The sequence below is a fragment of the Pinus tabuliformis genome, chromosome 1_1 (assembly GCF_031772625.1).
Source record: "Pinus tabuliformis cultivar Carrire ecotype Pingquan chromosome 1_1, CPIR1, whole genome shotgun sequence".
NCBI classification, from domain to species: Eukaryota; Viridiplantae; Streptophyta; class Pinopsida; order Pinales; family Pinaceae; genus Pinus; species Pinus tabuliformis.
In genome coordinates, this window is record NC_142297.1 from 626,691,903 (window position 1) to 626,718,184 (window position 26,282).

Consider the following 26,282-nt stretch of genomic DNA (forward strand, 5'->3'; position numbering starts at 1 on the left):
GCATTTGCATAAATAGGTGTCTCATCAGTGTCATTCTTTGCATTCCGTTAGGCATGCCATAACCCTGATGGAGGAGCTGGTGTTTTTGCCCCCCTCTTGGCATTGCTGGATCAAGTCATTTCAGTCCTTAGTCACTTTCAAGCTTGTCTTGTCTTGTCTTGAGGTCAAATTCCTAGGTCTAGGGTTTAGGTCAAATTTGTCTTCAAGGTCATGTCTCTGAAGGTCAATAAGTGCCCAGCAAGCCAGAGGGATGATTTCAAAGTGTTTCTTCGAAAGATTCTATCTTGTGCAGCTAATTTTCACCTTGGATTTAAAAACCCTGTTTTTAAAGCCAAGGTCATTTCTCAAAATTTTGTAAAAATTGTAAAAAATTCAAAATGATTCAAAGGACAACATATAACCCTGGCTCCCTTGTCAAGATCCCTCAGATGCTGTCCCTGCAAAAATTATCAAAGAAAAGCATCAAATCAACCAATTTCAGGATAAAAGGAAACCATGTGGGTTGTGACATGAAATTTATTCAAAGCCAGGCTATAAAGGCTCTATTTCCCTCTATCAAGCCTCATTATGCATCCAAGTGATAGAGCAACTGATTACAAGAGAGTTTGAGTGAAATTTGTGAGCTTAACAGGCGCGCGACCCGTCAGACCAGGCGCGCGACCCGTCAGAGGCGCGTGACCCGTCAAGCACCCTCCGCCAGTGCAAAATTATAACGGGTGCGACCCGTCAGAGGCGCGCGACCCGTCAGCGCCCTCTTTGTAAAATCGCCTGCAAATTCACCAAGGAGCCACAAATTGCCAAATTTTGCAAGGTAGGCCCTCCATCATGAAAAATTATTGCTTGCTACAGTTCAAGAAGATCATGATTGTATTTTTAAAGGTCTTCATTTGCAAGTAAAAGTCTCCATTGTGCTTTTGGGCTTAAAGTTGTCAAAATTGCTAGGGTTTATTATGTTGTTTTGAGGTATCCCTTTTTCTTTCCTATTTTCCACCTCCCATTACATATTCCTTATTTTATTTAAACTTCCCTTCCAAATATGTGAAAAGCCCTAAACCCTACCCCTCTTCCCAAGAAATCAAAAAATTACACCCTAAACCCTACCTTCCATAACATCCTTGCAAATGAAATTGTATGATGATGTTGATGTCATGATTCCTCTCTTTAACCCCTGTTCCATATATTTTTCCCAATTTCCCTTCCAAGTCTCCCTTCCCTAACATTTCCCTTGTGCTACTTGTCCCCTTGAAACAACATTTTAATCAGTAGTTTATAAAGCAGAAACAACAGTACATTTCAGCCATTTTGCTCCTAAAACAATGTTAGAAACCGAAACCAGTTATGAGCAAAGTGATGACCATGCATCAGCTTCAGAGTTTGAGGAACAGAGGAGGCCTCACAAGGGTGGAAAGGGCGGTCATCATAGGAGAGAGGAGCCCACCTCTTTGACCAATTTGCAGGCTTGTCCAAATGGCGGTCCATGTCATCATTCAGCTGAGTCTATCATCATTCATAGGGTTTTCATTATCATCTCAGTGTCTAATGAGTCTTTTTACACCTTGTCCATGCTTCAGTTGCGCCTAGGCAAGGTCATTTCCCTCTCCTAGGGTTTTGAAAGCTAATTTATCTTGGACGGTCAAATCATTGGCAAAACTTGTATCCAGATGTTCATACACCTTCCCCTATCCTTCATGTACCTTATCAAATGTTTCCCATCACTAAGATCCTCCAAATTCCTCATTTTTGCACAAACCCTAGTTTCTAGCTACAACCTGGCAATTTTCTAGGTTGGGCCTATGTTTTGCCCTTTTAGACCCCTTCCCCTCACTCAATCCCTGAGATTCCACTTTCCCCTGCTTCCTAACATCCCTCCCTAATTCCAAAAATTTCCCCAAGAATTTACAAGCCCCTTATCCCCTTCATTTCGCTTCATTTCGACAAAATTCCTTGTTTCACACATCGGGGCAAGTTTCACTCAAATGATGTTTCAGAGCAATAAAAGATGAATTTTGGAAAACTGAGAGAGGGTTTTGTCCATAACATGCCAAAGAAGAAAAACCTCCTTCACTTTTTGCACAGGTGTCATGGTTTTAGAGAAATGTCAAAATTTCAATCGCCAGATCCAAGGAGGTTAGCCAAGGCACAAAAATGAAGAAAAAGGCCCGATCCACTCCAAATTTTGGCCAAAGCCTCTTTGACTGATCAAGGCACTAAATAGCCCAGCCATAGCACAAATCCCAAGAAATTTTGAGAATTTTGGGTGAATTTTGGCATTTTCAGGCAATTTGCAGGTTTTTCCCATTAACGGGTCTCACCCCCCGCGGGACCCTTCATCATGGCAACTCCATTTGACAAAAACTCAGCATTTCCAGATTTTTCATGCAAAGTTACACATGCTCATGGATGGACTTGAGATTTGGTGAACTTTTGGGCCTCCAGAAAGTCAAAAAACTAGCAAAAAATGACTTTCTGCCACTTTTTTGAATTGCAGAAAACAGTCTTGGGAGATTTGGTTTTTGACAGGGAAAATGAACTCCAAATTCAAAAATTCCAGTTGGGTTGGAAAGTAGACTCACAGAACTTTCCAACAAGCCTACTTTTGCTCAATTTGGTCACCTGCAAGTGCCCCAAAAGTGGCTCCAAAGGTGCGCGACCCGTCAGGCAGGGGCGCGCGACCTGTCAGGCAGATTTTTCCAAAAATGCACTGTACAGCTCAGAAAAGCGCAGTTTAACTCAGTTTGACTTTTTGGGGTGAATTATGATTCTCTTTGATGTAATTATTGTACTTTTAAGACACTTTTACTCTTATGTAACATTTCTAGAAGATTCATTCATGAAAAGGGTAAATATTAAATGAATGAATTGGTTTCCTAGCTTATAGAGGCAAGTTGTTTTAACTGCCTAGTTTGTAGTGCTTAGTTTAGAAGTGGTTGAAACAGCTCCTAGGATAGTGAGCTCGACCCATGGAGGCAGGGAAAGAGGTTAGATCATCTATATTATGTACTTTCTTGCTCATTTTCATGGTTGGACTCTTGAGGGAGAAGCTATCATTGTATTATTCACTGTATCTCTGCAATTTTTGGCTAAGGAAGACCAGGGTTTTGCAGTCCTCTTTGGGATTCTTGTGGACTCATGTGTTGATGGTGTGTTTCTCAATGTACTTGTAAGCTTGTTATGTGACTCATTTCCTTTCTTTTACTTCTGCACATTAAACAAATGAAGTGTTAAAGTAAGAATTCATGCTTGCCATGCTCTGCTTTTAAGTTTGTTTAATTTCAATGTTTTCTACTGTCTAAAGAGAATTCAAAGTTATTGTTTGCTCTCTTTAGCTCTTCACCTTTCATTCCTGACCATCTACCTCAATCAAAGGCATCAACACTATCTCCTACCTCGCCCCAAGGAACCCCCTGCAGAAACTGTGTCCAATCCCCACACCCAAAATTGCCCTCTCCTCAATTTGCCACTAAAAACCCTAAAAACCCCAAATCAACCTTTTTGATCAGTTTACTAGCCTAAAATCAGTGTTACCCTATTGGTCATCTCATCTATTGAAGATTTTACGAGATAGACCGGAGAGAGCCTTCTCCTGCCCCGTAGGGCTAGCTACGAGGCCAAATGGTTTGATGTTGCCTTGAGGTTTACCTTTCTCAGCCTGAGGTGAAATTTCAAGCGCTAACAGAAGGTATGTAATTTTCTTGTAAGATAAGCATGATAGTAGAAGAATGAGCTTGTTTTGAATTGGGCATGCAACTTTTCTTCCCTTAATCAACAAAAGAGAACTATTCCTCTTATATCTCCTCTAAAACTCTAAGTTGATTTGAAAATTGATAATTGATAACAGAACTCCCTTGTAACAACTTTGGAAAACTACAGTATGGATCATGGGGGGCGGTTTTAATAGAAGAGAACCCGCAAACACATCAAGGATCCACCAACACCCTCCCGTCAAATACATATTTACAAAGCACTAATGGTTGGAGTTCTTTGAGAAATTCAAGGGGTTTTACTCATGAATTTGCAGTAGACCTACAACCTCAGACAATGCTACCACTATTGTGAGGAGACTAATTATCCATATAAATGAATAATTTCTTAGCATAATGGCCATATTAACCTTGGGAGTGAGATGAACCAAGGAGGAAAATATTTTGTAGACATCGATAGGGAAGCTTTCCTGGATCTAATTAGAACTTGAAGAGATAGTTAGGGATGACTCTGTAGAAGAAGAAGATGGTGGAAAAGAAAAAGAAGAGTTTGAAACATAAGAAAAAGTTTTTGGAAAAAAGAAAAGAAAAAGAAAACAAAAACAGAAAATAAAAGGAGAATAAGAAGCAAACTGAAGAAATAACCTCCTTCGAGGCCAAAAGAAAGTAGCCCCAAGCCTCTCAAAAGAAGATAAGCACTAGGGGAGCCCCAATAAAAAAAAACTAAAAGAAGAATTTGCCCTGCTACATGAAGGTAGAAAGCTATTACAGGAAAATAGAACATTGCTACAAGAAAGTGTTGAATAACTACAGGACATATCAGGGAGGCCACCAAGACCATCAATGAGGTACAGTTAGGTTACTAAGTTGCTTAGAGGATGAGCAACACTTTCATTAGGGGGTTATGATGGGTCTCCTAAATAGGTAAAATGCAAGGCCTATGTAACCTTCCTTTAGCACACTAAACCTCTCTTTTTGCATTTGATGACATGTTTTTGAGCTATAATATGTTCATTAGGAAGGTTTGGAGATAATTTCATATTATGCGCCTATTATTATTTATTTTTACAGAATATGTAGAGAATATTGAGTAAATTATGAATGAGATAATATAAGGACTTTCTCCATGCTATAGGATGGACCAAGATTGGATAATAAATAAATATGATATTATGAAATTATTGAATAGATTTTGGAGCTCGAGTGATTGAGAAAATCTAAGAATGTGCTCCCTGTCATTTAATCAAGATTCCTACTGTTGGGAACCAGATCTACTTTTTGACGTATTTTGGAGAGGAAAGATGTCTCCTTTCAAGGAGGATGCTTCCCCATCAATTTTTAGAAGTACCAATTCGAATTTGCCTCCAAGGGCAGGTATTTCTTAGTCTTCTTGAGGAGAAAACTTGTTAACTTGTTATTTGACAACTCTTCTTTCATTTCTAGTAGGGATGTACTTGGATTGACTATAATAATGAAGTTTGGTGCCATTTTCAGTTTCTAAAGCTTGGTTTCCTTCATAGGACTTTGAGTATCCTTGGGCTTGGCCATCCCAGGAGCCTCAGAGTCCTAACGTGCAATTTCTTTACTTTCTTTGAATGTTTTTTTTTCACTTGTATCTCTTATTTCTGCATTTAGTATTCATGCTTCATTTTTTGTAGGTTATTAGTTAAACGATTGAAGTAAGTTATTTTTAGGTTATTTATAGTCATAAGAATTATGCATCCATATTTATAATAGCTTTGAAAATTCATATCCATGACTGAGCTACTTGGATTGGTTTCCTAGTTTCACAATTATGGAATTTTTGGAAGTCTCTTGTAGCAAAATAGTAGTAATATTCTCTTGAATTTTAGCACGTGTTAACAAATCTATTTTTATTTTTTCCCACTTGGATTGAGTCCTAAAATAATTTAAATTAATAGCAAAATTCACCCCATATCATTTTCACTTGATTAGGTTAGGAATTTGGTAGGTTGACTAGCTCACTGATTCTTGAATTTCTAGTTTTCAGAGTAATAATTTTCTGCTAATTTTTAACACGTCAACAAGAGTATTTTTGATCGATTCCAATTAAGTCCTAGGACATCCTACTTAGTACTAAAATTTACGCCATCTCATTTTCATTCGATTTGATTGGTCATTCAGTGAGATAACTCATAGGACAAATTAGTTGGCAAACTAGATATTTTAGCCTTTTCTAGTATAAAAATCATAATATTTTTGTGGTGTGCAAGTACTATTGTTAATTTGCAGGGTTAGCATTGTTATTCACACTCCTCTCTATTGAGAAATGTAGGTCATAGAAATTAAGTGATTTCTCTTCTATTAGTAATTGCTTGTGAATGCTTTTTACTTCTTTAGATTAGAATCTTTTTTTGTTTAGGTTATTAGTGATCTTCTTCATCAAACAACTACCAATGCATAAACCATAAAGAGACACAAAATATAGGCTATCATCTAGGGCTAAAACCTCTCCCACTTGAGAGGAAAACCTGAACAATTATTCTTCGTATAGATATTCCAATTGACGAATACCAAGACCAAGACCCTTGACCTATTTGCCACTCCAAGACCAAGACACAAGATCCTTAGTCAACGATAGTCAACCTTCTGCTCCTTCCTCCTTGTTGGGTTCTTCTTCAACCTTGTCTTCCTTGTGATTTAGACCTTTGGCCTTCCTGAATTAGGTCTGCAATCTTTGTCCTTAATTTAGAACCTTCTTGACTAACCATTCTTAATTAATAAAGCTCTTAATATTCATGTAAGGATTTTACGTAACAAAGAATACTGCATTTGTACAAAAACTTATAAATATTTACATAAATATTTTATAGAACTCTTGCATCAGCATGAAGAATGTACAATCATTTATTTAAAAAAAAAGATTATAACATTTAAAAATATGTGTATTCCTTTTAGTGGAGACTTTAATATTAAAATATTTATTAAAACCTATGAAGTCTTCAAAACATTATACCAAGTTTATGCATGAGGCCCAAAATATGACATCACTCGTATGAATGTCATCGAGCCAAAGGAGGGAGGTTAATCCATCATTAGCTTATCACCCAATGTGAAAGGAACCTTGATACTCTAGTAATGAACCAGAATGTGGAGAAGTTGTTGCTAATCACACTCCTATTGATGAGGAAGAAGTCTCTAAAGAGAGACTACGCTGCTAAGAAGCTAACACCTATGGTAGCGCAAAAAAGTATCTAGATGAAAGGATGTTTTCTAGAAATAGGTTGACCTCGGTTCTAATGGAGGTCAAGGACCTATTAGAGGCAAATCTCAAGCAAGAAGAGAAATTGAAAAACTATGAGCTTGAGAATGAGAAGTTGAGAAAAAAAAATAGTTGAACTAAATGCTCAACAAGAAGAGCCTAGCAGATTGACTGGGTTTTTAACCAATCAACTAAGTGAAAAGGAAGCTTATTGCGGGAGACTACAAAATAAGGTAGTCTCATTGAGACATGACTTAGAAAAGTAAAAAATAGAGTTGTCTCGATATCAAAATCTTGAAGCGAGTAAGAAAGTCTTGGATGAGATGCTTGGAAAGAAAATATCCCATCTCATTAAGATGGGTGTGGGTTTCAAGGAAAAACCAAGCTCCACGATTGTGAATGTTGAAGGGGCAACTTCCCATGTAATGGGAGTTCAAGTTTCCAACAACAACAAAGAAGAAAGGTTGTTGTACAACAACAACAACATGGAAAGCAACCACAATGAGAGAAGGAAAGGTAGCAAAAGAAGGCTAAGAAGCACTAGCTGATAGTGCAGCAGAAGGCTAAGAAGTAGCAATCGGTAGTGTAGTAGAAGGCTAATAAGTAGCAACCGGTAGTGCAACAGAAGAGGTCGAGGCAGCTGTACGAAAGAGTGCATGATAGCAACTCAAGTTGTCATAGAAGGCACATGAAAAGCCAACAGAGGTCCTTTCCTACCCAAGGACAAAACCTACAAAGAAAAGGTAACCTCTTTCATCAAAATACTTTTCATGGATATTGTTTTTCTTGTAATAAGTTTGGACATAAAGCCATACACTGTAGATGGCATGCAAGGAAACAAAATGTGTTGGGTAGCAGCAACCCAAGAATGCAAAAAAAGGTTAGAAGAAGGCATGTTGGCCATGATAGGAGTTTTGACAAAAACATTGTCAAAAAGAGTAACTCCTCTACCCCATTCTTGGGCCAAATAAAATGCCACATTTGTGGAAAATTTAGGCACAAGAGAGCTAGCTGCAAAAATGTGAAGAAATGGAATGCTTCTCAGCATATGCATGTGAATTCAATAGCTTGGGATTTGAAGACAAGGAGAAAGAATGGAGTTGAGAAATACAGACTTGTCTTCAATGCTCTGCATTAAAATAGAAAGATGAAAAGAAGAGGAATAAATTAGGAGAATGATCCTCTTACTCGTTTGATGGACCTCTCTGTAAGGAAGAAAATCAAAAGGATTTGGGTGAAGAAAGAGGAGGTAAAAGAGAATGTTCCTCTACTCATGTGCAGTCGAGAAGAAGCCCAAAAAGGGGCAAAGAAGAAGTTGGAGAGCAATGCTTCTATTAAGACTCGACCATTGAAGGTCCAGAGGAAGAAGGGGGATGATCTTCTCAGGGGGAGTAGATCCTATGTTTCTCTTCAATGAAGGAAGAGAATGGCCTCAAGGGAGGCCGAATAAGTCATATGCAGGAAGACAAATAGAATAAACAGAAATGTGCATCTGATTGATGAAGGTATGGATGTGTTTTTTTGCTGACTACAAGAATGAATTTGTTTATTTTGAATGTATCAATATTGAAAGGGAAGAGTGTAGCCAACATGAGGAGTACACAACAATATATTATGTTCTGGGAAGAATATGGGTTGCAATGGAACTATGGAATGACAAGAATCTCACAGTCAAAGTCAGGTCCACAGGATCAATCCCCATGCGGAGGCAAGAAAGTAGTTGCAAGAGATCAAAGAGAATTGGCTCAGGGGGAGCTGCTTTGATAAGCAATAGCAGGTAACAATGGGCAGCCTTAGAAAGGAAGATTTCTAAGCAAATGAAAGGTTTGCATCTTTTGTGAAATACCCTTATTTCGTTTAAGTTGTAAGTTTGATTATGCATAACAGTCTTGTGTTCATGAAACACAATTAGTGCAAGATTTTTATGTCCCTTAACCGGCAATTAGTATCGCTATGTCAATTGGTTGTTTTGGGATCATGTTGAGTAACCTTGCATGCAAATGGACATTTATTTTTGAGAAAGAAATATTAGAGTTTTCCTGGTTCATTGTTCCATTTGTATCATTTCCTTTGGAGCAATTGGTATTAGTTGAAAAGTAGTCCCTATTGTATGAGTATGATCTCAAGGGGAGAAGTGCAGATAATCAAATAATGTGAGCATAGTCTCAGAAGTAGTAGCAGCATAGAATAAGTGCGAGCCGAAATGAATCATCATTAATTGGTATTTGCAGCAACAACAATACCATGAGTAATTTAATGGGTATCAATATTTTGTATACAAAAGATGCATTAGTGGAGAGAGTGCTCAGCTAGCAGCCATAAGGTGTCCAAAACTATAGGCTTTCAAATCAGAGGCAATATATATTCAGGGGGAACATATCAAATATGCCCATTTTATGGAGCAGCAACAGTGATAGTCCTGGTAAAGATGTATGCGAAGTAGAATAAACATCTCAACAACTAGACTCTAGTCTTCACAGCCAAGTGATTGCATGGAGAGAGAAAGGTAGCTTGTATCCCCTTGCCATTGATGTCAAAGGGGGAGAGAAGTTCTGGATAAGTTGTGATGGCCTGTATAGAAGAAAGCAGGCCATTGGTGTCCATGCAATGGGATGTGTGGAAGCAACATGAGGTTTGGCCATCACATGAAGAGAATGGAGTGTTGCCATCAATGCCAAATTGGGAGATTGTTGAATAATTGGCATTGTCTGGATGGCTAGTGGCCTAATGAAGGCATATGAAAGTGTGTTGGAATTGATGACAAGAGTGATTATGAGGAGATGTGTTGGGAAGTTGTCATTTCCTAATTGTTGGCAAGAGTGTTGGAATTGATGTCAACCAAACCAGTTCAGATGCTTGGCGCAACAGAGGTTGGCAATGATCACCTAAGAGGAATATCATGGTAGTTGTAGGCTTAATGTAGAGAATCATCACAATAGTAGGCTTATTGGAGAATCCATAAACTAATGATTATAGTGATTGACCAGGAGGAAGTCCATGGTAGTTGTAGGCTTCATGCAGAGGATCAGCTTGGTGGTTGGGATTTCAGCTGTCCGCAGAATCAAGGCACAAAATACTGGTAGAGATTTTGGAGCCATATTATAGGTATCAGATGGGTTTAATGCCTACATCAGACCATCTCCATTCGAAAGTTCTCTGGAAGAGCTTTCCAATGATATACAGAAGTCCAAAAATGGATTCCTGGTTCAAACATTATGGCTTGTCGATGATCAAGGACTTGAAGTCCTAAGAAGGTTGGAATACCGAAGGTCCAGGATATCGAAGATTGAAAGATCGACACATCAACATATCGGTGATCAGAGGTCAACATATCAGCGCATCAACGATAAGAGGCCAGCATATCGGCACATCAGCGATTGGAGGCCAGCATATAGGCGCATCAGCGATCAGAGGTCAGTGTATCGACACATCAAGATATTAGAACCCCAAAGATCGACATATCGATGCATTAGAATGTCGCAGGCTGACATATCGGAAATATCGGGATATTGAAGGTGTGATACATTGGAGCAGGATGTGTCAGAGGTTGGAGGATATCAGAATCTCGGAGATCGGCGTATCGAAACATTGGCATATTGGGGATCACAGTATTGGAACTTTTCAAGTGAGGAACCTTTAAAAAGTTGTGATATCGATAGGTGTCGATAAGCCTCTAAAAGCATCAAGGAATTCCAAAAGAAAATTAACAAAGGATTTCAGTGAAAAATCAAGGTTGACGGGTCCTCCTCTCTCTCCTCTAGCAAGACACATGACCACATGTGATTGGCTCCAATAAGGATACATGGCAGCATTTGATTGTCTCTGATAAGGTATAGTGGGAGCTGATGTCAATCTGACAAGACACATGGTAGGCATATTCAACCTTATTGGGTAGGCTAATGGGCTAGAACCAGGTGACACGTGTCACCACTAAGGAGTCGCCACGTGGGGTGATGACGTCATATTGGAAGTCGATAATCAGAGGTTAAAGACATTGGAACTTTAGAACAATTGGAGTTTGAAAAAGTTTTGATATATAGGGCTTCTGATAATGGGTTGGCACATGGTCGCAAGAGGTCAAAGAACCAAGGGCGGAGAGAAATTGACAAAGGAAGAATGACCACCAACAGGAGTTGAAGGCTTAGCACCTTAATGCTAAGCGGCAGGTCACATGCAGTGGTCCTATGGTGATCATTGTTCTGATCTTAGTTGAGCGAATTCGATCCGTGGCGCTTGGTATGTAGGCAAGGGGGGTTTTCATGGAGGAGACTCGTCAGGCCCTATTGCAGGAGCCGATTTCCTAGAATTGTGTCATGTATGTTGAGATTAAATCTTTATATAATTCCATGGATGTAGTTCTGGGGGTTGTTTAAAGTTGTTTTACCTTTGAATCCTGAAGGCATTTCTTTTTCATCTATCAAGGGAGCTGCTTACTAACAGGTAAATTATTTCTCCTCGATTATTTAGATTGATTAGTAGTAATATGACTATGGATTTAATTTCTATCTCCTTGCTAATGGACATTGTTCACTCTGTCGCAGATGGTGCTTTACAACCCCATGTCTCGGTATTTCTTGTTACACATCATAATTATATTCCTTTTTCTATATGATCAAGTTCACGCACTCTTTTTGGTAGTAATGAAAATACTACACATTTAGCCTCTTAAAGTAAACATATAGGAAATCAAGTTATTTACATCTTGACCCTCCTTATGATTTGTTGTACAAGTAACGTATAACTCGTTAGTAATCATATGAGAACTATTAATAAATTTATAGCTACGCAGTGCAAACTTCACATGACCATAAATAGTGATTTCATATAGTAGAACATTTCTAAAACTCATTTCTAATTTATTTTGGCGCTTAATCAAACTTTATCGATTATGAGCGCATGATTCTCAATCCTACCTATCCATGTTTTTCTACTCTATCCGTGTAATTCAGTTAATACATTATTCATATAACCATAATTCTATATCGGATCTAAATGATTCGATACGAACTTACTCCATAAAATTTGGAGTTATACTTCTTAAAAACTAATCTAAATATTTGAGCAACTTGCATGCATAGCTTAATAACAGCACTATCCATTCAAGGTACAACTATGACTCAATAACAACAATATTAATAGCTATAATTGTAAAGAATAACATTCTCATCAGATTAATTACAACAGTAAGATTTTAGAAAAAAATAAATATCTCTCAACTAGAAATTATGACCATAAGCAACTAGATTAACTTGGAAAGAACAACTTGCCATCCAACCATGAACCATCACCTCTGGTTCTCCCCCGATCTAAGATATTTTTCCCCAGAATCAACAACCCCTTGTGATTTTTGGTCAAGGCCTTTTATGCCTTGCTTCCCTAGTAGACTTTCCTTAGCGACATCTCGCTTTCTAAGGTTTGCCAACCCCATAACCTAGGATTTTTATTTTTATATTTTGTGAAAGTATCTTCCTTTTTCGTTAAAGCCCGCCTTTTTCTCCCCCAACACTTTATTCACCCTTACTCAGTGTTTTTCCTCACTGAGTGATTTAACAAAAATTTCTCTTCCAATCGTATTAAATCTTAACAAACAACCCCTAGGGATTTCTAGGAGTAGAATAAGGGAAGTATTGTTCCATCCTATCCATCCACATTGGATTTTGAATTGGAATAATGATCTCATTAATTCAAATTTTCTTTTCCAAGTAAATCTTCGAGTTTATTTATTTTTTATTATTATCAAATCTATTTATTACATCATCATAGTTACTCCAAGGAGTCTACTATGGCTTTCTTTCCATTACTAAAAATAGTTCATTCTAATCAAATAATATTTACATGAATACAAAGGGGTATTACAATACTACTGTATCATTTTCTCACTGGTTATGGCATCCAAAAAACTATAATAAACCTTCCATTTTGCTGCTAATAACCTTCTACAACTTGTTGTTCAACTTCCTTCATTTATTGCTCTCATTTATTGTTGGTATATCCATGTTTTAGGTTAATCGACCCTCCTAACAGGCTACTATATACTTTGCTTCTCCCACAGAGATCTGCGGCCCAAAAACGAGAGGTATCACCATCCAAGACCCACACACAATAGCCTAAAACAAGTCTCACAAACTCGGCCCTTGCCGAGGTTAAAAAATGACCCTCAAACAATTATGAAGAGAGACAAAGAAACCTCCTTATCCTTTGCTGAGGTCTTCCCTAGATCAATGACCCTAAACACAATCACAAGAATGCTCCTTATTCTCTTTTCTTGGTCTCCTAGGGATGTGACCTGTTTCATATGTGTCTCCTCTTGATCGGATGCACTTTGGATGTGTAAATGATGTATCCTCCTCATCTCTTTATATACCTTTCTCCAGGGAAACCTCTAGCCTATCTAGGGACTTCCTTAATCTAAGTCAACCCTTCTTCTTGTGTCACTTTTTCCCATGCATAACTTCAAAAATTTATTTCTCAACTTATATACCTATGATTTGGATGATTCTCACTACCCCTTGCTCATCTAAGGGTCCTCTATCATCTTAAATTATCACAAGTCAAAATCTCCTAATGTTTTTGTCCCAACATCATTGGGTGCAAAACCCCAAGCTTAGGTTCCAATCCCACAAACAAATTTTATCTGCCCATTTCTCCAAAGTCCTCTAGCCTAGGGTTTGGAGTACCTCCCAAGTTACAAATCTTAATACACTACACTAAGGCAAGGAAGAGAGGACCAAATAATGCCCAAGTCGGGATCACATTGCATAAAGGGTTAAGGACTAAAGTTTAGGACTGCGCAATGTGCACTTGTGAGGGAGAGAGGCTCCTCCTAGGTGCTGGTCGCATAATCAAGAGACAAGGAGAGACACACTACTATATGGAAGTGTGCAGTGTGCTAGGGAGGCTCAACATGAGCGCAGGTGGTGGTTGTAGTGGGCAAGGGACACCTCATTGTGGAGTGGAAGTGCGCAATGCACTATGGAAGAGAGGCTTCTTCTCAACTGGGTGCAAGTCACAGTTACAAGGAGTAAGGAGTTAGTGCATGTTTCTTGCAAGTGCACAATGCTCAATGAGAGAGGGATAATCTTAAAAACAGCTAAGTGATCATCAGTAAAAAGTCAAAAGCACAATAAGAGTGAGAGAAACAAGTTGCAGGTATTCATATATCCTATCACAATCATGACTAGAAGGTTAAAGGTAATGGAATGCAAAGAGTTAATAGAAACGCCACATGCGACAACAAGAGGACACTTGTAGCAGTAAAAATAGAGAAAAATGACACTTAATATGTAAAAACTAGAATGGAACACCACTTAGGAAAGAAAACGTGATACCAAAAATGACAAAAGAAAACAAAAGTGACACTTTGAAAAACTTACCAAGAATCGAAGCACTTGAGACCAAGAGTGAGGAAAGTCTCCTTGCAAAGAGAAAATGCACTCAACTCAAAGTGAATAGTGATTTTGATAATGAATAATGAGATGGGCTCCTTATAAAGGAAAAATACATGCAAGTTAAAATTATTGTTTCAACACATGCTCTCCACTTGTCACTTGATCACTGAGTTAAGCGAGTGAAGTGGGAGAAGATCCCTATTTTCTAGGAGTGTGCTCTGCATGCAAGAAAGGAGTGTGCATGTGTGGAGGATAGGGAGTGCACACGTGTTGGTGTCAAGGAGTGCACACTAGTTGAAGAAAAGGAGTGTGCACCACTATGAGAGAAAAGTGTGCTTGACTAGGAAAGAGAAGTGGGCTCTGACTGAAGAGGGCGAAATTTTCTTCAACAATTCATGTGTGGTCACTAAATTTGGAAAGCATGCTCTCACTAAGAAAGAAAGATGCACTTTATTGCTTTTTTTAGGTATGCAAGTCAAGTGAGGAAAATTTTATTAGGTTATAGAGAAAGCTCGTGCTTTCCATATCTTTAGAAAGGTGATAAGCCAACTTCTAAAAGATGAGAAAGTGAAACTTAGGGAACTTTGACCTAGGAGGGGAAGGAACACTTAGAGATGTCGAAATGATAATTGATACTTAGGAAAACAAGAACAAACGATAAGATGATAAAAAATAGCTTGAAGCGACATCTCACGAAAACATAGGTAGGCCACAAAATTGAATGGGGCAAAGATTTTGGAGGGTTGTTGTCGAAGTGACAACACACTGCAAAGACAATACGTTTTTAGAGATGGGAATTCTAGAAAAAACATGGAAAGTAAAGGTACAAGAAGGGGGCTTGAGCACCTGAGTTGGGCCCTAACCAAAGGATACTTAGGTCCCTTAGAGGAAAATCAGACTAGAAACCAAATCATTGTTTTCATTAATCAACAAATGTGTGCATATATGATAGATGAAAAAATTGAACTAGTAGGTAAAATCATTTATCTACTGTTGACTATCTTATGCAAAGTTTCAAATCCTTTATGGGGTATTAAGGCACCTTATTTAAACAAAAAATTCTTAAGTGGCGACCTCCTTGAAGAGAGGACTACTTCCCTCCAAAATCCCTAGAAAGTAGGATATGGTTTCCTAATGACCTCACAATTATGTGGAGGTGATCAATATCCTTGAGCGAGTCGAGTTCTAATTATCCTTCAATATGGCACAAACCCAATAACTCCTGTGTGATTTTAATAAGATATCCTTTATATCTTGCACTATAAATGAATTAGGCACACAATATATGACACTCATCTCTTAACCCTCCTTACAACATATTAAAGTTGAAAAATACATTATTAAGTGCAAAAGGAAAGATTAAATATACCTAAGCATGGTTAGATGGCCCTGAATTTTTACCTATTAGGGAGGCCCATAAGGCACCATGACGATCGATGATTTGTCAAAAGGAAAAAAATTTACTTAAACAGAAGCTTATGATATTTGTTGGATTTTTCTTAATTTGCTATAAAGTAAGGCCACTTCCATTAGAGTTGCTTGTATATGTATATAGAGGGTGTGTGACTTACTAACCTCCCTAATTCTATAAAGTGTGGGATGATGATTCTTGAGATGCCTCTAGATACATGATAGAGTATGAAGGATTTGATGCCCAATAGTTGTTACATATATCTCCCTTGCTTCTTGTGAGGATATCCAGTTGATTAATTTTGGTTGGACAAAGCAAAAGTTGTTGAAAGAATATGCTCAATTTTTTAAAATATTATGCTCTTGTTCGCCACATAGTTGATGACAATGTCACAGGTTCAAGTGTCGATATAGAGATTCTGGTTAGGCATGAATAGGGTCTGATTGTTGAGGGATTGACACAGTATTTGTTGTCAAATATATTTGATGTGTGAATACCCAAGTTTTTGAGTCAATTTGAAAGTTTGTTTAGATGAGGGTGATGATTTCTCATAATTAAATGTAAAAATTGATATGTCTTAGCCGATCCTACGACAAAACTGGTTGACATTTGCAATCGATGAGCTTGTTTTTGTTAAATTTTCTTAACTTTTTGTCTGAGTCTGTAAGCATGGCATTCATATGGGAATATCAGTTTGATGAGCAACTAGAGAGAATGATCGTGGTGAAGCATGAGCAGGCAAATGGGAATGGGAACAAAGACTCACTCCTAAATGCATAGAGATAAAAAAGTGGCTATTTTTCATAGGCTTTGAACAAATGACGAAAGTTGGTGAGGGAATTGTCCCTTAAAATATTGCCTTCATTGTAATTATGGTCTACCACACGTTTTAATTATTTACCTAACAAATGTGAATATTCCATTTATTCAAAATTTACTTTATAGAAAAAGTAAGACGATTATAAGTTCCGTCTTGAAAATTTTAGAATAAAATAAAAAATCCTAAAAACTTTAAAATATATATATATATATATATATATATATAATAAAAATATCTAATTAGATATTTATAAAATTTTGCATGTATTTACATATTAATCATTTATATTAATCAACAATAATATTTAAAAACAATTTTTGAAATAATTTTTTGCCAAATCAGCAATTCGTTTACAAGCTGAAAAGTAATGGTCTCAACGCTCATACAAAAAGTTTCAAAATACCTTTTTATTACGCTCTCGAAAGATAATAATAATGTTACCTCTAATGTAAAAAGTTACAAAGTATTTTAATTATGTTATAAGTTTCAAATGACGTGGATTATCTAAATATTATTGGTAATTTATTATCAAATATTTTTAGTAGTATTTTTTCAAGTAGTGAGAATATATATTATAATTGAGTTGTCAAATAAAAAGGGGATAATCACTATTCACTGTTATTTGTTAATGTAGGTTGATTCATTATTATTATTTAAAGAAAATCATGCCACTTGTAATTACTCATCGGTGGTCTATAATGGGGTAAACTTTCACTCATGCGAGATGCTTTAAAGTCTCGGGTCGTTAACTTGTTTATTTACATCTAAGGAAGACAAAATCTTAGCCAAACAAAAGCAATTTTAGGGCATACCCCGATTAAGTTTTTTGTGTTACTTTAACATTAATTAAAGTTCATTATTTATGTATATGTGATACAAATTAGTTTGCAATAGAATATTAAAATGGAAGCAATTTCACATGTAAAAAATTGTTGACAATATCTCATTGGTAGGCACTTTAAAGTCAATACATACCATAATAACATAAAGTACTTTTTGGAGCAAAGATTGACATCAAAAGAGAAAAAATTAATGGGCAACAAAAATTTAAGGGCTTGATTTCGAAATAATCTATAGAAAGGGGAAGGAAAATGTGGTAGCAAATGCTCTTTTTAGAATAGAAGAAGTCTTGATTTTACATTCTATTACATCTTCTATTTATGTGTGGCTAGAAAATGATCACCATAAATGAAAAAACTACATCGAGACTAGATATAACATATGATGTATAAAGGAATGGATGAGCTCTATGGAACATTGGGAGTGGAAGAGAGGTATACTTTGGTACAAAGATAAAATATTTTTATGCATTCTGTTGTAACTCTAGAGACAGTTCATGGTTGTAAGGGAACCAATGTCCGGTACATCCACAAACACTGATCAAGATTTTAAAATAGGTGGTCGGAGGGATAGACCTTGAGAACAAAAGTGAATAATCTAATTCAAAACCCTAACCTTCAAAAGCAGAATGACCAAAAACATTGAGGGTTGCAGGGACTTTATACTAAAGGAATTGTTTAGAAGAAAAATAAAGAAGACAAAGTTTAAACCTAGGCAATCAAGAATCTAAATTCAAATCTCTACAGAGAGAATGGTGACAGATTGAGAAGCATGAAGGAATTCCCAACATGTTGGAGTGCTCACTAAGGCTTTTCAAATCAGAAAAGTGAGTACCATTCAGAGTAAATTCACAATCACAACTTGAAAATATTTGTAGTTACATTACACTCATACTGGTAGAAGAAAACATTGACACAATCATAATATGACATGAAAAGAAAAACAACATCTACAATTGTACCTAATACTGGAATCAAAGTTGATTTCTATTACTAATTTCTTGAGAAATTTCTCAGTTATATAGTCTCATGATTTTGCAAACTCCAAACCCCTACCAAATCACTCTTTTAGACTTTTATTCCTCCTAATCTAACTGTCATGGATCAATTATAAAACTAATTTTTTTTAAACAACTATAAAACTTGAATTAAAATCATTTACAAATAAATACCATCCGTATATATATATATATATATATATATATATATATATATATATATTAATCAATACATATAATATTTAAAAATCCTTTTATAAAATAAAAAACTCACCCAAACTTTATAACATACAACAACTCATAGTTTGGATTCATTTTTTAAAACCCATCTCACAAAAATAAACATAATGTCGAGATGGAGGATGATGCGGGTCCCTTTAGTTGTCAGTGTATGCCATCTTGGAGCGTGAGTGGTTTCATGGTAGAACCACTTACCACTCTCGGGGATTCTTATTGCGGTTTCTGGGGATGTGGAGGGGGCCCCCAAAAAGAATATTGACCTTTAATCACTGGATGGATAGTTTGGAAAACCGCTCCTCAAGAGCTCCCCTAGGCTTAACTTCCGTGCACTTTGTACTACCGGGACTCTAGTGATTTGGGCATGTAGAGAAATAGGTGCTTTGACTAAGTAGAAAAGCCTCTTTGCTTGCCATAAACTTCATAATTTACTATTCCAGTGTCTGTCTTCATCACCTCAGAGATACGATACAATGTTTCAAGTCTTTTGGGGATTTTTCCCACCAGTTATCCAAAAAATTTCATCAAGAAAATCCCAACTCCTTGAGTTTGTTAGGTTTTTCCCATTTGCTTCAATTTCTCTATCTGCCATTTTTGCAAGTATGTGCATTTCCTTTTTTGTGTGTGAAAGAAATGTTGGTTTTGACTATTATTTGTAAAAAACCAGTACATCTAGTTCAAATTGGAGGCACCATCATGAAGAGCCAAAATGCTACCATCCTAATATGAAAACTTCTAGCCTGTAGCCCCTCTTTGCCATAATCCACAAATGAACCACAAATAATTATTAGAAAGCATATAACATAAATAAACAGTATAAAAAATTTCATCATCTAGTCCAAAACAACATGATAAAATAATGGCCAAACATATGGAAGGTAAAAAAAAATAAGAAAACTATCGTTGCACAAACATAACATATATATAAGCGAATCCATCAGTGGTCCCCATCAGGGGAAGGGAAGGAAGCCAACATCGTAGGAAAAACCCTCCATCTCAAGCGCAATATGCAGACCATCTTATGGAGCATAAATACCAAGCTTGAACATGGCATCAACAATGTAATTGTGTTCCCTGTGAATGTGCTGAATGGAGACCTCTTGAAAAGCGTCGATGAGATGTCTGATGTTTAAGAGCCAACCTTGTAGATGTGGGTGTTGTATATGGGAATTGCCCAACACATGGTTTATGATGGATTGAGAGTCCCCAAATATCTTCAGATTTGGAATGTTCAAATAATTTGTGAACCATAGAAGCCCCCATAAAGCCATTGTTTTTGCTTTCATGTTGGTTCCTCTACCTCCTCCCCAAAGTATCTTATTTTGTTGGCTATTTTCAATGCAAATCCAAATCCCGCATCCACAATTACCTCTCTGTTCTGCGCCATCAAAGAAACCCACTAGGTAGGATATAATCGAGCTAGTAGTTCTAATAGGCTCTCAATTTGGCCGAGGATTGGAAATCAAGAGTGGTCTCGTCCAAGATATACTATTGTTGACAATGTGGTGTACATTGAGAGGTTTCCCTTCAAATATAATAAACTTCCTAGAACTCTAGATTTCCCAAAAAGTCACAAGTGGGATGGCCCTCCATGGTTTTGTCTTTATGCTCCACCATAACAAGCAAGTTTCAATCGACACATGATTAATATAAGGGAAAGAGAGTTTACCAGAGATCTCTTGCCAAATCTGGACATCCACCAGGCAACATATTAATATATGTGACTTGCTTTCTTCCTCCAACCTGCATAAAACACATATACCTAGACCCTGCATGTTTCGCTTCCTTAGACTGTCCCAGGTGAGTGTTTTGTTCTTCCATGCAAGCCAGGTGTATAAAATGATTTTTATTGGAATCTTAATCTTCCAAAATCTTGTGAACCAACATACCTAGTGTGTGTTATGAATGCAACTACTCATGAAATGATAGGTGTTTGAGACAAAGATAGATCCTCACTTCATTATCCCATCCCATCCCATCTGATCTCCAAGTTGTGCCCTGTAGATACCGGACTGGCACAACTCTACTAGAATTTGCTTCCAATTTCCAGCCACATCCCTCGTTATTCCAATTTTCTCTGCCTACTTCCATACCGGAATGATGCTTGTCCATGTACTAAAAGCCAGATCCAGGTAGAAGTATCCTTTGATATTTAAGTATCTGCATTTCATAGACAATTGTATAAAGAGCATCAAATGCCCACACAATTTCTCAATTTCAAAACTCCTCTAGAAAGGCATTTGCAGACTTTTCGAGAGCATAATAAGCATCTATGTAGTGCTTAGATTGAAAAATCTACTTGCAACAAATGTGTTACTAAAGCATTTCATCCAGTTGTGCATACTTGTCCACCTGTTTAACTAGCGTGCTTATATCCTTGAAAACTTGGATGACAGAGGCCACAGACTCCCGATATGATGAATTTGAAGAAATAGCTAATAGTTGCTTCAATGTAGAGTTATTCTAAGAAGAAATGGCCTATGTAAATTCATTCACGTGCTCTGAAAACCTCCTATGAGATTCTCATACATACATAAATTTGTATGATTTTCCGAATCTTGAGAACAATTTCTCTCCTCCTCTGCTTTTGCTATTTCAGAGTAATGTGGGTACCACACCAATTATGATGGAGTCGAGTATTGATTTCAATATGGAGGTTACTTCTCTCACTTACCCCTTCAACATCCATGTCAAATTCTAGCCATTTCAGAGTTTGAACAATGATATCCATTTTCACTTGTTGTCCTCTGCTTCCATCCTTTGAAGCAACTTTTTTAGACGTCTTTTGTACTTGTCCTTGCACTGGTACCACCCACAAATCCACTTACTTTTCTTTTTTAAACTTACTTTTGCTTCAACTAAAAAAAATTGTTTCCCTTTCCCAAATTATGGTATTGGAAAGCCTCATTAAGTTACCTTACAAGTTGAATTTATAGGGTTTCAAGGGTGACTATTGATTCCAGGATTTTGAGCACTAATTTCCAAACACATTCCAAATCAAAGCATGTATCTACCACCAAAGCTCCAAAAAATGACTCCATTATATCCACAAGCACCTTAGGACATTTTAATTCAGGTTCATCATATGAATCTCTGTCTGTGGTAAGTAAAGCCTTTGTGAAATCCACATGCTTTGTAATTGTAGGAGAAAGACTATCCAACTTCAATATAAAATACATATATAGACCATGGAAAACTACAACAGAAGCAAAAGGCTCATTGTCGATAGTCATTGATCTCATGTCTGTCAAAAAATAGGGCCTCGTGTCGCTTACAAGTAAGAAGCTATAATGTAATCCAGCACAGTCTCTCCAAGGGATTCAAGTTGATGATAACACCCTCCATTATGTTCATTAATTAAAGTAAACAATTGTGTTGAAATGAGATTCCTGTATGAAACCTCGCATGAACATCCATAACCATAACATAGATACCACTAAGTGAGCAAGGGGAACTAAGAAGCAACACTAGTAGGCCATCTCCTTTAACCATCTCTATAGTGCATGCCAGTTGATTTGGAGTCAATGCCTCAAACCCCAGGCACATGCATGCCATAAGTATTAGTCAAAATATTTTCATTCTCTGCAAAATATCAGTAGTAAATCTCCATGATAGTTATGAATAGTGGAAAAGGATCTAATAATTCCCTATGCATCATTTTTTTAACCGCTTATATGGGTGTTGTATATGGGAATTGCCCAACACATGGTTTATGATGGATTGAGAGTCCCCAAATATCTTCAGATTTGGAATGTTCAAATAATTTGTGAACCATAGAAGCCCCCATAAAGCCATTGTTTTTGCTTTCATGTTGGTTCCTCTACCTCCTCCCCAAAGTATCTTATTTTGTTGGCTATTTTCAATGCAAATCCAAATCCCGCATCCACAATTACCTCTCTGTTCTGCGCCATCAAAGAAACCCACTAGGTAGGATATAATCGAGCTAGTAGTTCTAATAGGCTCTCAATTTGGCCGAGGATTGGAAATCAAGAGTGGTCTCGTCCAAGATATACTATTGTTGACAATGTGGTGTACATTGAGAGGTTTCCCTTCAAATATAATAAACTTCCTAGAACTCTAGATTTCCCAAAAAGTCACAAGTGGGATGGCCCTCCATGGTTTTGTCTTTATGCTCCACCATAACAAGCAAGTTTCAATCGACACATGATTAATATAAGGGAAATAGAGTTTACCAGAGATCTCTTGCCAAATCTGGACATCCACCAGGCAACATATTAATATATGTGACTTGCTTTCTTCCTCCAACCTGCATAAAACACATATACCTAGACCCTGCATGTTTCGATTCCTTAGACTGTCCCAGGTGAGTGTTTTGTTCTTCCATGCAAGCCAGGTGTATAAAATGATTTTTATTGGATTCTTAATCTTCCAAAATCTAGTGAACCAACATACCTAGTGTGTGTTATGAATACAACTACTCATGAAATGATAGGTGTTTGAGACAAATATAGATCCTCACTTCATTATCCCATCCCATCCCATCTGATCTCCAAGTTGTGCCCTGTAGATACAGGACTGGCACAACTCTACTAGAATTTGCTTCCAATTTCCAGCCACATCCCTCGTTATTCCAATTTTCTCTGCCTACTTCCATACCGGAATGATGCTTGTCCATGTACTAAAAGCCAGATCCAGGTAGAAGTATCCTTTGATATTTAAGTATCTGCATTTCATAGACAATTGTATAAAGAGCATCAAATGCCCACACAATTTCTCAATTTCAAAACTCCTCTAGAAAGGCATTTGCAGACTTTTCGAGAGCATAATAAGCATCTATGTAGTGCTTAGATTGAAAAATCTACTTGCAACAAATGTGTTACTAAAGCATTTCATCCAGTTGTGCATACTTGTCCACCTGTTTAACTAGCGTGCTTATATCCTTGAAAACTTGGATGACAGAGGCCACAGACTCCCGATATGATGAATTTGAAGAAATAGCTAATAGTTGCTTCAATGTAGAGTTATTCTAAGAAGAAATGGCCTATGTAAATTCATTCACGTGCTCTGAAAACCTCCTATGAGATTCTCATACATACATAAATTTGTATGATTTTCCGAATCTTGAGAACAATTTCTCTCCTCCTCTGCTTTTGCTATTTCAGAGTAATGTGGGTACCACACCAATTATGATGGAGTCGAGTATTGATTTCAATATGGAGGTTACTTCTCTCACTTACCCCTTCAACATCCATGTCAAATTCTAGCCATTTCAGAGTTTGAACAATGATATCCATTTTCACTTGTTGTCCTCTGCTTCCATCCTTTGAAGCAACTTTTTTAGACGTCTTTTGTACTTGTCCTTGCACTAGTACCACCCACAAATCCACTTACTTTTCTTTTTTAAACTTACTTTTGCTTCAACTAAAAAAAATTATTTCCCTTTCCCAAATTATGGTATTGGAAAGCCTCATTAAGTTACCTTACAAGTTGAATTTATAGGGTTTCAAGGGTGACTATTGATTCCAGGATTTTGAGCACTAATTTCCAAACACATTCCAAATCAAAGCATGTATCTACCACCAAATCTCCAAAAAATGACTCCATTATATCCACAAGCACCTCAGGACATTTTAATTCAGGTTCATCATATGAATCTCTGTCTGTGGTAAGTAAAGCCTTTGTGAAATCCACATGCTTTGTAATTGTAGGAGAAAGACTATCCAACTTCAATATAAAATACATATATAGACCATGGAAAACTACAACAGAAGCAAAAGGCTCATTGTCGATAGTCATTGATCTCATGTCTGTCAAAAAATAGGGCCTCGTGTCGCTTACAAGTAAGAAGCTATAATGTAATCCAGCACAGTCTCTCCAAGGGATTCAAGTTGATGATAACACCCTCCATTATGTTCATTAATTAAAGTAAACAATTGTGTTGAAATGAGATTCTTGTATGAAACCTCGCATGAACATCCATAACCATAACATAGATACCACTAAGTGAGCAAGGAGAAATAAGAAGCAACACTAGTAGGCCATCTCCTTTAACCATCTCTATAATGCATGCCAGTTGATTTGGAGTCAATGCCTCAAACCCCAAGCACATGCATGCCATAAGTATTAGTCAAAATATTTTCATTCTCTGCAAAATATTAGTAGTGAATCTCCATGATAGTTAAGAATAGTGGAAAAGGATCCAATAATTCCCTATACATCATTTTTTTAACCGCTTCATGCGCTTTTTCTTATGACTAATAAGGAAAAGCTCTATCTCATAGCACTAGAGCACAAATGGATGTGCCTTCATAGTTGCCTTCATGAGCATGTTATGAAAATTGACAACCTATTGAAGGCTCAAAAATCTCGGCCTCAACATCAGGGAAAACCACTCGGTTGGCAACATAGAGCATCTCCTTTTCCGTTTGAGATAGTGGCTCCGACTGGGTTGATGGGACCAATTTCCCTTAAAAAGATATATGAAAGTAGATAAAAGATATATAGGTGTGAAGGTTGATGGATGTAGATAAAACAAAAATGAATATAATTAAAGGCCTTACAATATCGATCCCGAGACAATATATCTTCTATATATGTGACTTGAAGATTTCACTCATAATATGACAATGTAGATCATCAAACCATTCATGAATATAAAATGAGTAATGATAACTAATTCAATTAAATAGTTAATTAAATTAGTCGATATAATTCACTGCACATATAAGATATCCTTGTTTGCCTATATACTTAGAAGATTTCGATTAAAGCACATCAATAGTGATAATTGTTCAATCATATGCAATAACATATATGACAAAATTGAAAAGAAATAATAATTCAACTCATAAACATAGCATCAATATATAGATAATAGTACCCGATACACATTAACTCTACTCATAAGTAAAATCAGAATGGTTCTTCTTTCTATTAATACTTCTTTTCAGCTACATTGACGACGCACTTTCCCACACTTGTTATCACTTTGGGAGGTTTCTATACCTTGAGGGCCCACTTTCCCACACTTTTTATCACTTTGGGAGGTTTCTTTACCTTGAGGGCCCACATTACCACACTTGGAGATTGTACCCATTGAATTTGTGGAGGAAGAGGAACATTTAAAAGATCTTTGGAGGTTAGATCATACACTAAACCCCCTTATTCCCCTCATTTAAGGAAATGTACTACTTTGAGGGCTTATTCCCCTTTAGCATTGTACAATTGGCTTGATAAAGCCACTATTTTGTAATTTTAGATTATCTAATTGGTGAAGAGGAATTTTACTTCCTTCATAGGCTATATTAGGGGATTTTAGCCTAGGAAAATAATATATTAATGTAAATAAGTTGAGAACCTCATCTATAAATAGAGGTGCACTTCATCTCATTTTCTCATGGTGGGATTGGGGGAGAAATCCCTTATCAAGTCTGAAATTTCTAAAAATTTATGTTGTTTCTTAATTTTGGCTATGGAGGAATAAGTAGAACGACCTCTCAAAGGATTTGGTTGATGTGGATAATATTATTCTCTTGGATGAATATTGATAGATCTTGATGAAGAAGGCATTTGGGACGTGGATAGTATTCTTTTCACGAATGGATATTGGTATAACTTGAATGAATGCTTGGTGATTTGAGCAAGTGGTATTTTATCATCTTGGTAATGGTTATGGATAAGTGTTATTAAATTTCATGAAAGTGT